This window comes from Rhinoderma darwinii, unplaced genomic scaffold (assembly GCF_050947455.1).
Source record: "Rhinoderma darwinii isolate aRhiDar2 unplaced genomic scaffold, aRhiDar2.hap1 Scaffold_658, whole genome shotgun sequence".
NCBI lineage: Eukaryota > Metazoa > Chordata > Amphibia > Anura > Rhinodermatidae > Rhinoderma > Rhinoderma darwinii.
The window spans coordinates 162,132-178,072 of NW_027464214.1; the positions used below are offsets into that span (position 1 = coordinate 162,132).

General features: G+C 48.3%; 10 non-coding genes and 1 pseudogene across 10 annotated transcripts; all 11 read left to right on the plus strand.

Annotated features, from left to right (window-relative positions):
- The first annotated feature begins 135 nt into the window (after nt 1-135).
- Nucleotides 136-326, plus strand: LOC142728015 (U2 spliceosomal RNA). Its single transcript, XR_012877423.1, has one exon. It is a non-coding gene; the product is annotated as a U2 spliceosomal RNA (small nuclear RNA).
- A 1,290-nt stretch (nt 327-1,616) lies between these two features.
- Nucleotides 1,617-1,807, plus strand: LOC142728017 (U2 spliceosomal RNA). The gene has a single exon (XR_012877425.1). It is a non-coding gene; the product is annotated as a U2 spliceosomal RNA (small nuclear RNA).
- Nucleotides 1,808-3,093: 1,286 nt separating this feature from the next.
- On the plus strand, nt 3,094-3,284 carry LOC142728018 (U2 spliceosomal RNA). The gene has a single exon (XR_012877426.1). It is a non-coding gene; the product is annotated as a U2 spliceosomal RNA (small nuclear RNA).
- A 1,286-nt stretch (nt 3,285-4,570) lies between these two features.
- LOC142728019 (U2 spliceosomal RNA) lies at nt 4,571-4,761 on the plus strand. The gene has a single exon (XR_012877427.1). It is a non-coding gene; the product is annotated as a U2 spliceosomal RNA (small nuclear RNA).
- A 1,306-nt stretch (nt 4,762-6,067) lies between these two features.
- Nucleotides 6,068-6,258, plus strand: LOC142728020 (U2 spliceosomal RNA). The gene has a single exon (XR_012877428.1). It is a non-coding gene; the product is annotated as a U2 spliceosomal RNA (small nuclear RNA).
- A 1,290-nt stretch (nt 6,259-7,548) lies between these two features.
- LOC142728021 (U2 spliceosomal RNA) lies at nt 7,549-7,739 on the plus strand. Its single transcript, XR_012877429.1, has one exon. It is a non-coding gene; the product is annotated as a U2 spliceosomal RNA (small nuclear RNA).
- A 1,282-nt stretch (nt 7,740-9,021) lies between these two features.
- LOC142727978 (U2 spliceosomal RNA) lies at nt 9,022-9,123 on the plus strand (annotated as a pseudogene).
- A 1,450-nt stretch (nt 9,124-10,573) lies between these two features.
- Nucleotides 10,574-10,763, plus strand: LOC142728025 (U2 spliceosomal RNA). The gene has a single exon (XR_012877432.1). It is a non-coding gene; the product is annotated as a U2 spliceosomal RNA (small nuclear RNA).
- Nucleotides 10,764-12,049: 1,286 nt separating this feature from the next.
- LOC142728022 (U2 spliceosomal RNA) lies at nt 12,050-12,240 on the plus strand. Its single transcript, XR_012877430.1, has one exon. It is a non-coding gene; the product is annotated as a U2 spliceosomal RNA (small nuclear RNA).
- Nucleotides 12,241-13,528: 1,288 nt separating this feature from the next.
- On the plus strand, nt 13,529-13,719 carry LOC142728023 (U2 spliceosomal RNA). Its single transcript, XR_012877431.1, has one exon. It is a non-coding gene; the product is annotated as a U2 spliceosomal RNA (small nuclear RNA).
- A 1,291-nt stretch (nt 13,720-15,010) lies between these two features.
- On the plus strand, nt 15,011-15,200 carry LOC142728026 (U2 spliceosomal RNA). Its single transcript, XR_012877433.1, has one exon. It is a non-coding gene; the product is annotated as a U2 spliceosomal RNA (small nuclear RNA).
- Nucleotides 15,201-15,941: the final 741 nt, after the last annotated feature.

Below are 15,941 nucleotides of genomic sequence, written 5' to 3' on the forward strand. Positions count from 1 at the left end.
CACCTCCCGCTTAGTAGCTGTAAATGTGTGTGAGCCTGCAGGGCCCCATGGAATTGCCTAGGAGTAGGCTGAATCGCTGCAAGGGGTGAACAGCAGTATGGGACAGGCTCGGGCAAGGCAAGGGCCGCTCGGGTTATCGCTTCTCGGCCTTTTGGCTAAGATCAAGTGTAGTATCTGTTCTTATCAGTTTAATATCTGATACGTCCCCTATCTGGGGACCATATATTAAATGGATTTTTAGAACAGGGAGATGGAAATAGAGCTTGCTCTGTCCACTCCACGCATTGACCTGGTATTGCAGTATTTCCAGGACCGGTGCACCCTTCCCTTATGTGTTGACTAAAATCAGATTCCAAAAGTGTTTTTTCTCTTTGCCATTGTTTCTGTCTTTCTGAAGGGATCTCCCCTTTTAATCCCATTATTTCAACACCTGTTGGACAATGCATTTGTACAGTCATGTGTGATAATGAGCTCATTTATTAAATGCAATTAATGAATACATTGCCACCTCTTGTTGTGTGTGTGTGTGTGTGTGTCTTCTGTGTTTCTGTGTTTCCGGCATTTCACATTGGAACAGCTCATTCACCTTCCTTGTCTTCTCTCCGCCCTCCCTCCCTCCCTCCCTCCCTCCTAGGTAAGTTAAAGAGCTGCACCTGAGCCAGCCACTGATTGATGCAGCACCACAGTCAAATAGTGGAGTGGAGTGGAGTAGGGGAACAGCAAACAGCCATTAAAGCAGCCAGCCGCCTACCCGCCACAATGGACCTACCTGTGTACACTAGGTGGATGTGATGGAATGTACTGTCGTCCCTACATTTCAAGAAGAAGTAAGAATTGCAGTTGCAACAAACCCTTGCTTGCCTACAAAGAGAGCAGCAATTTGGATTTGTTACTATGTTACCTGGAAGAATAACAAACTGTGCAAGGATGGAGGTTGTAGGAGCAAAGAGAAGTTGTCTGTAAAGTTGGTGGATGCCTATTTTCCATTTTGCAGTCCCTTGTCTCCCTCTTGTGGCCTCCTGGAGGCAAATAAATGTGCAAAAAAAAGACAGCCTGGCGGCCGGCTGTTGCAGTGTTGCCCTCTCAGGCAACACTGAGTGACTGACTGAGCCTCACAGTCTTATATAAAGTTCAGACGGAACTTTGCACGTGTCATAGTGGAGCCCTCAGGATTCCAGAGCCAGCTTTCTGACATCATAATGGGGCCTGCCTCAGAGATAAAAGCCTGGGCCCAGGCAGTGTTGTTCAGTGCTGCTCAGCAGGCAGCACAGGACTGGATTAAAGCTGATACAAGGTGTGAAGGAACAAGGGGTGGCTGTGGGCATGCACTTGCTGCCGCTGCCAGTGTTTATCTGCATGGCAGGAGGGCATTTGGGCGTTGCCAGGAAGGCGTTTTTATGTAGATTCCTCCTCTTTCAGCACTGCATTGTGGTGCAAGCAAAAGAAGCAAATCCTGTCTGGCTTCCTCTCCGGCCTTTATTCACCTCCCGCTTAGTAGCTGTAAATGTGTGTGAGCCTGCAGGGCCCCATGGAATTGCCTAGGAGTAGGCTGAATCGCTGCAAGGGGTGAACAGCAGTATGGGACAGGCTCGGGCAAGGCAAGGGCCGCTCGGGTTATCGCTTCTCGGCCTTTTGGCTAAGATCAAGTGTAGTATCTGTTCTTATCAGTTTAATATCTGATACGTCCCCTATCTGGGGACCATATATTAAATGGATTTTTAGAACAGGGAGATGGAAATAGAGCTTGCTCTGTCCACTCCACGCATTGACCTGGTATTGCAGTATTTCCAGGACCGGTGCACCCTTCCCTTATGTGTTGACTAAAATCAGATTCCAAAAGTGTTTTTTCTCTTTGCCATTGTTTCTGTCTTTCTGAAGGGATCTCCCCTTTTAATCCCATTATTTCAACACCTGTTGGACAATGCATTTGTACAGTCATGTGTGATAATGAGCTCATTTATTAAATGCAATTAATGAATACATTGCCACCTCTTGTTGTGTGTGTGTGTGTGTGTGTCTTCTGTGTTTCTGTGTTTCCGGCATTTCACATTGGAACAGCTCATTCACCTTCCTTGTCTTCTCTCCGCCCTCCCTCCCTCCCTCCCTCCTAGGTAAGTTAAAGAGCTGCACCTGAGCCAGCCACTGATTGATGCAGCACCACAGTCAAATAGTGGAGTGGAGTGGAGTAGGGGAACAGCAAACAGCCATTAAAGCAGCCAGCCGCCTACCCGCCACAATGGACCTACCTGTGTACACTAGGTGGATGTGATGGAATGTACTGTCGTCCCTACATTTCAAGAAGAAGTAAGAATTGCAGTTGCAACAAACCCTTGCTTGCCTACAAAGAGAGCAGCAATTTGGATTTGTTACTATGTTACCTGGAAGAATAACAAACTGTGCAAGGATGGAGGTTGTAGGAGCAAAGAGAAGTTGTCTGTAAAGTTGGTGGATGCCTATTTTCCATTTTGCAGTCCCTTGTCTCCCTCTTGTGGCCTCCTGGAGGCAAATAAATGTGCAAAAAAAAGACAGCCTGGCGGCCGGCTGTTGCAGTGTTGCCCTCTCAGGCAACACTGAGTGACTGACTGAGCCTCACAGTCTTATATAAAGTTCAGACGGAACTTTGCACGTGTCATAGTGGAGCCCTCAGGATTCCAGAGCCAGCTTTCTGACATCATAATGGGGCCTGCCTCAGAGATAAAAGCCTGGGCCCAGGCAGTGTTGTTCAGTGCTGCTCAGCAGGCAGCACAGGACTGGATTAAAGCTGATACAAGGTGTGAAGGAACAAGGGGTGGCTGTGGGCATGCACTTGCTGCCGCTGCCAGTGTTTATCTGCATGGCAGGAGGGCATTTGGGCGTTGCCAGGAAGGCGTTTTTATGTAGATTCCTCCTCTTTCAGCACTGCATTGTGGTGCAAGCAAAAGAAGCAAATCCTGTCTGGCTTCCTCTCCGGCCTTTATTCACCTCCCGCTTAGTAGCTGTAAATGTGTGTGAGCCTGCAGGGCCCCATGGAATTGCCTAGGAGTAGGCTGAATCGCTGCAAGGGGTGAACAGCAGTATGGGACAGGCTCGGGCAAGGCAAGGGCCGCTCGGGTTATCGCTTCTCGGCCTTTTGGCTAAGATCAAGTGTAGTATCTGTTCTTATCAGTTTAATATCTGATACGTCCCCTATCTGGGGACCATATATTAAATGGATTTTTAGAACAGGGAGATGGAAATAGAGCTTGCTCTGTCCACTCCACGCATTGACCTGGTATTGCAGTATTTCCAGGACCGGTGCACCCTTCCCTTATGTGTTGACTAAAATCAGATTCCAAAAGTGTTTTTTCTCTTTGCCATTGTTTCTGTCTTTCTGAAGGGATCTCCCCTTTTAATCCCATTATTTCAACACCTGTTGGACAATGCATTTGTACAGTCATGTGTGATAATGAGCTCATTTATTAAATGCAATTAATGAATACATTGCCACCTCTTGTTGTGTGTGTGTGTGTGTGTGTCTTCTGTGTTTCTGTGTTTCCGGCATTTCACATTGGAACAGCTCATTCACCTTCCTTGTCTTCTCTCCGCCCTCCCTCCCTCCCTCCCTCCTAGGTAAGTTAAAGAGCTGCACCTGAGCCAGCCACTGATTGATGCAGCACCACAGTCAAATAGTGGAGTGGAGTGGAGTAGGGGAACAGCAAACAGCCATTAAAGCAGCCAGCCGCCTACCCGCCACAATGGACCTACCTGTGTACACTAGGTGGATGTGATGGAATGTACTGTCGTCCCTACATTTCAAGAAGAAGTAAGAATTGCAGTTGCAACAAACCCTTGCTTGCCTACAAAGAGAGCAGCAATTTGGATTTGTTACTATGTTACCTGGAAGAATAACAAACTGTGCAAGGATGGAGGTTGTAGGAGCAAAGAGAAGTTGTCTGTAAAGTTGGTGGATGCCTATTTTCCATTTTGCAGTCCCTTGTCTCCCTCTTGTGGCCTCCTGGAGGCAAATAAATGTGCAAAAAAAAGACAGCCTGGCGGCCGGCTGTTGCAGTGTTGCCCTCTCAGGCAACACTGAGTGACTGACTGAGCCTCACAGTCTTATATAAAGTTCAGACGGAACTTTGCACGTGTCATAGTGGAGCCCTCAGGATTCCAGAGCCAGCTTTCTGACATCATAATGGGGCCTGCCTCAGAGATAAAAGCCTGGGCCCAGGCAGTGTTGTTCAGTGCTGCTCAGCAGGCAGCACAGGACTGGATTAAAGCTGATACAAGGTGTGAAGGAACAAGGGGTGGCTGTGGGCATGCACTTGCTGCCGCTGCCAGTGTTTATCTGCATGGCAGGAGGGCATTTGGGCGTTGCCAGGAAGGCGTTTTTATGTAGATTCCTCCTCTTTCAGCACTGCATTGTGGTGCAAGCAAAAGAAGCAAATCCTGTCTGGCTTCCTCTCCGGCCTTTATTCACCTCCCGCTTAGTAGCTGTAAATGTGTGTGAGCCTGCAGGGCCCCATGGAATTGCCTAGGAGTAGGCTGAATCGCTGCAAGGGGTGAACAGCAGTATGGGACAGGCTCGGGCAAGGCAAGGGCCGCTCGGGTTATCGCTTCTCGGCCTTTTGGCTAAGATCAAGTGTAGTATCTGTTCTTATCAGTTTAATATCTGATACGTCCCCTATCTGGGGACCATATATTAAATGGATTTTTAGAACAGGGAGATGGAAATAGAGCTTGCTCTGTCCACTCCACGCATTGACCTGGTATTGCAGTATTTCCAGGACCGGTGCACCCTTCCCTTATGTGTTGACTAAAATCAGATTCCAAAAGTGTTTTTTCTCTTTGCCATTGTTTCTGTCTTTCTGAAGGGATCTCCCCTTTTAATCCCATTATTTCAACACCTGTTGGACAATGCATTTGTACAGTCATGTGTGATAATGAGCTCATTTATTAAATGCAATTAATGAATACATTGCCACCTCTTGTTGTGTGTGTGTGTGTGTGTGTCTTCTGTGTTTCTGTGTTTCCGGCATTTCACATTGGAACAGCTCATTCACCTTCCTTGTCTTCTCTCCGCCCTCCCTCCCTCCCCCCTCCTAGGTAAGTTAAAGAGCTGCACCTGAGCCAGCCACTGATTGATGCAGCACCACAGTCAAATAGTGGAGTGGAGTGGAGTAGGGGAACAGCAAACAGCCATTAAAGCAGCCAGCCGCCTACCCGCCACAATGGACCTACCTGTGTACACTAGGTGGATGTGATGGAATGTACTGTCGTCCCTACATTTCAAGAAGAAGTAAGAATTGCAGTTGCAACAAACCCTTGCTTGCCTACAAAGAGAGCAGCAATTTGGATTTGTTACTATGTTACCTGGAAGAATAACAAACTGTGCAAGGATGGAGGTTGTAGGAGCAAAGAGAAGTTGTCTGTAAAGTTGGTGGATGCCTATTTTCCATTTTGCAGTCCCTTGTCTCCCTCTTGTGGCCTCCTGGAGGCAAATAAATGTGCAAAAAAAAGACAGCCTGGCGGCCGGCTGTTGCAGTGTTGCCCTCTCAGGCAACACTGAGTGACTGACTGAGCCTCACAGTCTTATATAAAGTTCAGACGGAACTTTGCACGTGTCATAGTGGAGCCCTCAGGATTCCAGAGCCAGCTTTCTGACATCATAATGGGGCCTGCCTCAGAGATAAAAGCCTGGGCCCAGGCAGTGTTGTTCAGTGCTGCTCAGCAGGCAGCACAGGACTGGATTAAAGCTGATACAAGGTGTGAAGGAACAAGGGGTGGCTGTGGGCATGCACTTGCTGCCGCTGCCAGTGTTTATCTGCATGGCAGGAGGGCATTTGGGCGTTGCCAGGAAGGCGTTTTTATGTAGATTCCTCCTCTTTCAGCACTGCATTGTGGTGCAAGCAAAAGAAGCAAATCCTGTTTGGCTTCCTCTCCGGCCTGTCTGGCTTCCTCTCCGGCCTTTATTCACCTCCCGCTTAGTAGCTGTAAATGTGTGTGAGCCTGCAGGGCCCCATGGAATTGCCTAGGAGTAGGCTGAATCGCTGCAAGGGGTGAACAGCAGTATGGGACAGGCTCGGGCAAGGCAAGGGCCGCTCGGGTTATCGCTTCTCGGCCTTTTGGCTAAGATCAAGTGTAGTATCTGTTCTTATCAGTTTAATATCTGATACGTCCCCTATCTGGGGACCATATATTAAATGGATTTTTAGAACAGGGAGATGGAAATAGAGCTTGCTCTGTCCACTCCACGCATTGACCTGGTATTGCAGTATTTCCAGGACCGGTGCACCCTTCCCTTATGTGTTGACTAAAATCAGATTCCAAAAGTGTTTTTTCTCTTTGCCATTGTTTCTGTCTTTCTGAAGGGATCTCCCCTTTTAATCCCATTATTTCAACACCTGTTGGACAATGCATTTGTACAGTCATGTGTGATAATGAGCTCATTTATTAAATGCAATTAATGAATACATTGCCACCTCTTGTTGTGTGTGTGTGTGTGTGTGTGTGTGTGTCTTCTGTGTTTCTGTGTTTCCGGCATTTCACATTGGAACAGCTCATTCACCTTCCTTGTCTTCTCTCCGCCCTCCCTCCCTCCCTCCTAGGTAAGTTAAAGAGCTGCACCTGAGCCAGCCACTGATTGATGCAGCACCACAGTCAAATAGTGGAGTGGAGTGGAGTAGGGGAACAGCAAACAGCCATTAAAGCAGCCAGCCGCCTACCCGCCACAATGGACCTACCTGTGTACACTAGGTGGATGTGATGGAATGTACTGTCGTCCCTACATTTCAAGAAGAAGTAAGAATTGCAGTTGCAACAAACCCTTGCTTGCCTACAAAGAGAGCAGCAATTTGGATTTGTTACTATGTTACCTGGAAGAATAACAAACTGTGCAAGGATGGAGGTTGTAGGAGCAAAGAGAAGTTGTCTGTAAAGTTGGTGGATGCCTATTTTCCATTTTGCAGTCCCTTGTCTCCCTCTTGTGGCCTCCTGGAGGCAAATAAATGTGCAAAAAAAAGACAGCCTGGCGGCCGGCTGTTGCAGTGTTGCCCTCTCAGGCAACACTGAGTGACTGACTGAGCCTCACAGTCTTATATAAAGTTCAGACGGAACTTTGCACGTGTCATAGTGGAGCCCTCAGGATTCCAGAGCCAGCTTTCTGACATCATAATGGGGCCTGCCTCAGAGATAAAAGCCTGGGCCCAGGCAGTGTTGTTCAGTGCTGCTCAGCAGGCAGCACAGGACTGGATTAAAGCTGATACAAGGTGTGAAGGAACAAGGGGTGGCTGTGGGCATGCACTTGCTGCCGCTGCCAGTGTTTATCTGCATGGCAGGAGGGCATTTGGGCGTTGCCAGGAAGGCGTTTTTATGTAGATTCCTCCTCTTTCAGCACTGCATTGTGGTGCAAGCAAAAGAAGCAAATCCTGTCTGGCTTCCTCTCCGGCCTTTATTCACCTCCCGCTTAGTAGCTGTAAATGTGTGTGAGCCTGCAGGGCCCCATGGAATTGCCTAGGAGTAGGCTGAATCGCTGCAAGGGGTGAACAGCAGTATGGGACAGGCTCGGGCAAGGCAAGGGCCGCTCGGGTTATCGCTTCTCGGCCTTTTGGCTAAGATCAAGTGTAGTATCTGTTCTTATCAGTTTAATATCTGATACGTCCCCTATCTGGGGACCATATATTAAATGGATTTTTAGAACAGGGAGATGGAAATAGAGCTTGCTCTGTCCACTCCACGCATTGACCTGGTATTGCAGTATTTCCAGGACCGGTGCACCCTTCCCTTATGTGTTGACTAAAATCAGATTCCAAAAGTGTTTTTTCTCTTTGCCATTGTTTCTGTCTTTCTGAAGGGATCTCCCCTTTTAATCCCATTATTTCAACACCTGTTGGACAATGCATTTGTACAGTCATGTGTGATAATGAGCTCATTTATTAAATGCAATTAATGAATACATTGCCACCTCTTGTTGTGTGTGTGTGTGTGTGTGTCTTCTGTGTTTCTGTGTTTCCGGCATTTCACATTGGAACAGCTCATTCACCTTCCTTGTCTTCTCTCCGCCCTCCCTCCCTCCCTCCTAGGTAAGTTAAAGAGCTGCACCTGAGCCAGCCACTGATTGATGCAGCACCACAGTCAAATAGTGGAGTGGAGTGGAGTAGGGGAACAGCAAACAGCCATTAAAGCAGCCAGCCGCCTACCCGCCACAATGGACCTACCTGTGTACACTAGGTGGATGTGATGGAATGTACTGTCGTCCCTACATTTCAAGAAGAAGTAAGAATTGCAGTTGCAACAAACCCTTGCTTGCCTACAAAGAGAGCAGCAATTTGGATTTGTTACTATGTTACCTGGAAGAATAACAAACTGTGCAAGGATGGAGGTTGTAGGAGCAAAGAGAAGTTGTCTGTAAAGTTGGTGGATGCCTATTTTCCATTTTGCAGTCCCTTGTCTCCCTCTTGTGGCCTCCTGGAGGCAAATAAATGTGCAAAAAAAAGACAGCCTGGCGGCCGGCTGTTGCAGTGTTGCCCTCTCAGGCAACACTGAGTGACTGACTGAGCCTCACAGTCTTATATAAAGTTCAGACGGAACTTTGCACGTGTCATAGTGGAGCCCTCAGGATTCCAGAGCCAGCTTTCTGACATCATAATGGGGCCTGCCTCAGAGATAAAAGCCTGGGCCCAGGCAGTGTTGTTCAGTGCTGCTCAGCAGGCAGCACAGGACTGGATTAAAGCTGATACAAGGTGTGAAGGAACAAGGGGTGGCTGTGGGCATGCACTTGCTGCCGCTGCCAGTGTTTATCTGCATGGCAGGAGGGCATTTGGGCGTTGCCAGGAAGGCGTTTTTATGTAGATTCCTCCTCTTTCAGCACTGCATTGTGGTGCAAGCAAAAGAAGCAAATCCTGTCTGGCTTCCTCTCCGGCCTTTATTCACCTCCCGCTTAGTAGCTGTAAATGTGTGTGAGCCTGCAGGGCCCCATGGAATTGCCTAGGAGTAGGCTGAATCGCTGCAAGGGGTGAACAGCAGTATGGGACAGGCTCGGGCAAGGCAAGGGCCGCTCGGGTTATCGCTTCTCGGCCTTTTGGCTAAGATCAAGTGTAGTATCTGTTCTTATCAGTCCTTGTAAGGATAGATAGCTCGGAGAACCACTGGGGGCTATAAACACTAGCTTAGCGATCCAAGAGCGTTCCAGACGAAGCCGGCGACGAACTGCGGAGAAGAACCAGCGAAGACGACGATCCAGAAGGGAGAAGCCGCCATCGGGGAAGAAGCTCCGGGAGATCGCTGCCGGGAAGAAGAAGGAGAACTTCGGAGAAGAGCCGCTGCTGAAGGGGATCTTCGAAGAAGCTCGGCCGCAGAAGAAGAAGCTCGACGAGGAACCGCTGCGGAAGAAATTTCGTGGAAGAACCTCGGCCAGCAAGGAGAAGATTTGCATAGCTCCGCCCCCTTCGGGAAAGAGCTATCGAAGATCCTCCCCAAGCGACAGGAACAGCATTGCCACCTCTTGTTGTGTGTGTGTGTGTGTGTGTGTGTGTGTCTTCTGTGTTTCTGTGTTTCCGGCATTTCACATTGGAACAGCTCATTCACCTTCCTTGTCTTCTCTCCGCCCTCCCTCCCTCCCTCCCTCCCTCCTAGGTAAGTTAAAGAGCTGCACCTGAGCCAGCCACTGATTGATGCAGCACCACAGTCAAATAGTGGAGTGGAGTGGAGTAGGGGAACAGCAAACAGCCATTAAAGCAGCCAGCCGCCTACCCGCCACAATGGACCTACCTGTGTACACTAGGTGGATGTGATGGAATGTACTGTCGTCCCTACATTTCAAGAAGAAGTAAGAATTGCAGTTGCAACAAACCCTTGCTTGCCTACAAAGAGAGCAGCAATTTGGATTTGTTACTATGTTACCTGGAAGAATAACAAACTGTGCAAGGATGGAGGTTGTAGGAGCAAAGAGAAGTTGTCTGTAAAGTTGGTGGATGCCTATTTTCCATTTTGCAGTCCCTTGTCTCCCTCTTGTGGCCTCCTGGAGGCAAATAAATGTGCAAAAAAAAGACAGCCTGGCGGCCGGCTGTTGCAGTGTTGCCCTCTCAGGCAACACTGAGTGACTGACTGAGCCTCACAGTCTTATATAAAGTTCAGACGGAACTTTGCACGTGTCATAGTGGAGCCCTCAGGATTCCAGAGCCAGCTTTCTGACATCATAATGGGGCCTGCCTCAGAGATAAAAGCCTGGGCCCAGGCAGTGTTGTTCAGTGCTGCTCAGCAGGCAGCACAGGACTGGATTAAAGCTGATACAAGGTGTGAAGGAACAAGGGGTGGCTGTGGGCATGCACTTGCTGCCGCTGCCAGTGTTTATCTGCATGGCAGGAGGGCATTTGGGCGTTGCCAGGAAGGCGTTTTTATGTAGATTCCTCCTCTTTCAGCACTGCATTGTGGTGCAAGCAAAAGAAGCAAATCCTGTCTGGCTTCCTCTCCGGCCTTTATTCACCTCCCGCTTAGTAGCTGTAAATGTGTGTGAGCCTGCAGGGCCCCATGGAATTGCCTAGGAGTAGGCTGAATCGCTGCAAGGGGTGAACAGCAGTATGGGACAGGCTCGGGCAAGGCAAGGGCCGCTCGGGTTATCGCTTCTCGGCCTTTTGGCTAAGATCAAGTGTAGTATCTGTTCTTATCAGTTTAATATCTGATACGTCCCCTATCTGGGGACCATATATTAAATGGATTTTAGAACAGGGAGATGGAAATAGAGCTTGCTCTGTCCACTCCACGCATTGACCTGGTATTGCAGTATTTCCAGGACCGGTGCACCCTTCCCTTATGTGTTGACTAAAATCAGATTCCAAAAGTGTTTTTTCTCTTTGCCATTGTTTCTGTCTTTCTGAAGGGATCTCCCCTTTTAATCCCATTATTTCAACACCTGTTGGACAATGCATTTGTACAGTCATGTGTGATAATGAGCTCATTTATTAAATGCAATTAATGAATACATTGCCACCTCTTGTTGTGTGTGTGTGTGTGTGTGTGTGTGTGTCTTCTGTGTTTCTGTGTTTCCGGCATTTCACATTGGAACAGCTCATTCACCTTCCTTGTCTTCTCTCCGCCCTCCCTCCCTCCCTCCTAGGTAAGTTAAAGAGCTGCACCTGAGCCAGCCACTGATTGATGCAGCACCACAGTCAAATAGTGGAGTGGAGTGGAGTAGGGGAACAGCAAACAGCCATTAAAGCAGCCAGCCGCCTACCCGCCACAATGGACCTACCTGTGTACACTAGGTGGATGTGATGGAATGTACTGTCGTCCCTACATTTCAAGAAGAAGTAAGAATTGCAGTTGCAACAAACCTTGCTTGCCTACAAAGAGAGCAGCAATTTGGATTTGTTACTATGTTACCTGGAAGAATAACAAACTGTGCAAGGATGGAGGTTGTAGGAGCAAAGAGAAGTTGTCTGTAAAGTTGGTGGATGCCTATTTTCCATTTTGCAGTCCCTTGTCTCCCTCTTGTGGCCTCCTGGAGGCAAATAAATGTGCAAAAAAAAGACAGCCTGGCGGCCGGCTGTTGCAGTGTTGCCCTCTCAGGCAACACTGAGTGACTGACTGAGCCTCACAGTCTTATATAAAGTTCAGACGGAACTTTGCACGTGTCATAGTGGAGCCCTCAGGATTCCAGAGCCAGCTTTCTGACATCATAATGGGGCCTGCCTCAGAGATAAAAGCCTGGGCCCAGGCAGTGTTGTTCAGTGCTGCTCAGCAGGCAGCACAGGACTGGATTAAAGCTGATACAAGGTGTGAAGGAACAAGGGGTGGCTGTGGGCATGCACTTGCTGCCGCTGCAGTGTTTATCTGCATGGCAGGAGGGCATTTGGGCGTTGCCAGGAAGGCGTTTTTATGTAGATTCCTCCTCTTTCAGCACTGCATTGTGGTGCAAGCAAAAGAAGCAAATCCTGTCTGGCTTCCTCTCCGGCCTTTATTCACCTCCCGCTTAGTAGCTGTAAATGTGTGTGAGCCTGCAGGGCCCCATGGAATTGCCTAGGAGTAGGCTGAATCGCTGCAAGGGGTGAACAGCAGTATGGACAGCTCGGGCAAGGCAAGGGCCGCTCGGGTTATCGCTTCTCGGCCTTTTGGCTAAGATCAAGTGTAGTATCTGTTCTTATCAGTTTAATATCTGATACGTCCCCTATCTGGGGACCATATATTAAATGGATTTTTAGAACAGGGAGATGGAAATAGAGCTTGCTCTGTCCACTCCACGCATTGACCTGGTATTGCAGTATTTCCAGGACCGGTGCACCCTTCCCTTATGTGTTGACTAAAATCAGATTCCAAAAGTGTTTTTTCTCTTTGCCATTGTTTCTGTCTTTCTGAAGGGATCTCCCCTTTTAATCCCATTATTTCAACACCTGTTGGACAATGCATTTGTACAGTCATGTGTGATAATGAGCTCATTTATTAAATGCAATTAATGAATACATTGCCACCTCTTGTTGTGTGTGTGTGTGTGTGTGTGTGTGTGTCTTCTGTGTTTCTGTGTTTCCGGCATTTCACATTGGAACAGCTCATTCACCTTCCTTGTCTTCTCTCCGCCCTCCCTCCCTCCCTCCTAGGTAAGTTAAAGAGCTGCACCTGAGCCAGCCACTGATTGATGCAGCACCACAGTCAAATAGTGGAGTGGAGTGGAGTAGGGGAACAGCAAACAGCCATTAAAGCAGCCAGCCGCCTACCCGCCACAATGGACCTACCTGTGTACACTAGGTGGATGTGATGGAATGTACTGTCGTCCCTACATTTCAAGAAGAAGTAAGAATTGCAGTTGCAACAAACCCTTGCTTGCCTACAAAGAGAGCAGCAATTTGGATTTGTTACTATGTTACCTGGAAGAATAACAAACTGTGCAAGGATGGAGGTTGTAGGAGCAAAGAGAAGTTGTCTGTAAAGTTGGTGGATGCCTATTTTCCATTTTGCAGTCCCTTGTCTCCCTCTTGTGGCCTCCTGGAGGCAAATAAATGTGCAAAAAAAGACAGCCTGGCGGCCGGCTGTTGCAGTGTTGCCCTCTCAGGCAACACTGAGTGACTGACTGAGCCTCACAGTCTTATATAAAGTTCAGACGGAACTTTGCACGTGTCATAGTGGAGCCCTCAGGATTCCAGAGCCAGCTTTCTGACATCATAATGGGGCCTGCCTCAGAGATAAAAGCCTGGGCCCAGGCAGTGTTGTTCAGTGCTGCTCAGCAGGCAGCACAGGACTGGATTAAAGCTGATACAAGGTGTGAAGGAACAAGGGGTGGCTGTGGGCATGCACTTGCTGCCGCTGCCAGTGTTTATCTGCATGGCAGGAGGGCATTTGGGCGTTGCCAGGAAGGCGTTTTATGTAGATTCCTCCTCTTTCAGCACTGCATTGTGGTGCAAGCAAAAGAAGCAAATCCTGTCTGGCTTCCTCTCCGGCCTTTATTCACCTCCCGCTTAGTAGCTGTAAATGTGTGTGAGCCTGCAGGGCCCCATGGAATTGCCTAGGAGTAGGCTGAATCGCTGCAAGGGGTGAACAGCAGTATGGGACAGGCTCGGGCAAGGCAAGGGCCGCTCGGGTTATCGCTTCTCGGCCTTTTGGCTAAGATCAAGTGTAGTATCTGTTCTTATCAGTTTAATATCTGATACGTCCCCTATCTGGGGACCATATATTAAATGGATTTTTAGAACAGGGAGATGGAAATAGAGCTTGCTCTGTCCACTCCACGCATTGACCTGGTATTGCAGTATTTCCAGGACCGGTGCACCCTTCCCTTATGTGTTGACTAAAATCAGATTCCAAAAGTGTTTTTTCTCTTTGCCATTGTTTCTGTCTTTCTGAAGGGATCTCCCCTTTTAATCCCATTATTTCAACACCTGTTGGACAATGCATTTGTACAGTCATGTGTGATAATGAGCTCATTTATTAAATGCAATTAATGAATACATTGCCACCTCTTGTTGTGTGTGTGTGTGTGTGTGTGTGTGTGTCTTCTGTGTTTCTGTGTTTCCGGCATTTCACATTGGAACAGCTCATTCACCTTCCTTGTCTTCTCTCCGCCCTCCCTCCCTCCCTCCTAGGTAAGTTAAAGAGCTGCACCTGAGCCAGCCACTGATTGATGCAGCACCACAGTCAAATAGTGGAGTGGAGTGGAGTAGGGGAACAGCAAACAGCCATTAAAGCAGCCAGCCGCCTACCCGCCACAATGGACCTACCTGTGTACACTAGGTGGATGTGATGGAATGTACTGTCGTCCCTACATTTCAAGAAGAAGTAAGAATTGCAGTTGCAACAAACCCTTGCTTGCCTACAAAGAGAGCAGCAATTTGGATTTGTTACTATGTTACCTGGAAGAATAACAAACTGTGCAAGGATGGAGGTTGTAGGAGCAAAGAGAAGTTGTCTGTAAAGTTGGTGGATGCCTATTTTCCATTTTGCAGTCCCTTGTCTCCCTCTTGTGGCCTCCTGGAGGCAAATAAATGTGCAAAAAAAAGACAGCCTGGCGGCCGGCTGTTGCAGTGTTGCCCTCTCAGGCAACACTGAGTGACTGACTGAGCCTCACAGTCTTATATAAAGTTCAGACGGAACTTTGCACGTGTCATAGTGGAGCCCTCAGGATTCCAGAGCCCAGCTTTCTGACATCATAATGGGGCCTTGCCTCAGAGATAAAAGCCTGGGCCCAGGCAGTGTTGTTCAGTGCTGCTCAGCAGCAGCACAGGACTGGATTAAAGCTGATACAAGGTGTGAAGGAACAAGGGGTGGCTGTGGGCATGCACTTGCTGCCGCTGCCAGTGTTTATCTGCATGGCAGGAGGGCATTTGGGCGTTGCCAGGAAGGCGTTTTTATGTAGATTCCTCCTCTTTCAGCACTGCATTGTGGTGCAAGCAAAAGAAGCAAATCCTGTCTGGCTTCCTCTCCGGCCTTTATTCACCTCCCGCTTAGTAGCTGTAAATGTGTGTGAGCCTGCAGGGCCCCATGGAATTGCCTAGGAGTAGGCTGAATCGCTGCAAGGGGTGAACAGCAGTATGGGACAGGCTCGGGCAAGGCAAGGGCCGCTCGGGTTATCGCTTCTCGGCTTTTGGCTAAGATCAAGTGTAGTATCTGTTCTTATCAGTTTAATATCTGATACGTCCCCTATCTGGGGACCATATATTAAATGGATTTTTAGAACAGGGAGATGGAAATAGAGCTTGCTCTGTCCACTCCACGCATTGACCTGGTATTGCAGTATTTCCAGGACCGGTGCACCCTTCCCTTATGTGTTGACTAAAATCAGATTTCCAAAAGTGTTTTTTCTCTTTGCCATTGTTCTGTCTTTCTGAAGGGATCTCCCCTTTTAATCCCATTATTTCAACACCTGTTGGACAATGCATTTGTACAGTCATGTGTGATAATGAGCTCATTTATTAAATGCAATTAATGAATACATTGCCACCTCTTGTTGTGTGTGTGTGTGTGTGTGTGTGTGTGTCTTCTGTGTTTCTGTGTTTCCGGCATTTCACATTGGAACAGCTCATTCACCTTCCTTGTCTTCTCTCCGCCCTCCCTCCCTCCCTCCTAGGTAAGTTAAAGAGCTGCACCTGAGCCAGCCACTGATTGATGCAGCACCACAGTCAAATAGTGGAGTGGAGTGGAGTAGGGGAACAGCAAACAGCCATTAAAGCAGCCAGCCGCCTACCCGCCACAATGGACCTACCTGTGTACACTAGGTGGATGTGATGGAATGTACTGTCGTCCCTACATTTCAAGAAGAAGTAAGAATTGCAGTTGCAACAAACCCTTGCTTGCCTACAAAGAGAGCAGCAATTTGGATTTGTTACTATGTTACCTGGAAGAATAACAAACTGTGCAAGGATGGAGGTTGTAGGAGCAAAGAGAAGTTGTCTGTAAAGTTGGTGGATGCCTATTTTCCATTTTGCAGTCCCTTGTCTCCCTCTTGTGGCCTCCTGGAGGCAAATAAATGTGCAAAAAAAAGACAGCCTGGCGACACGGCA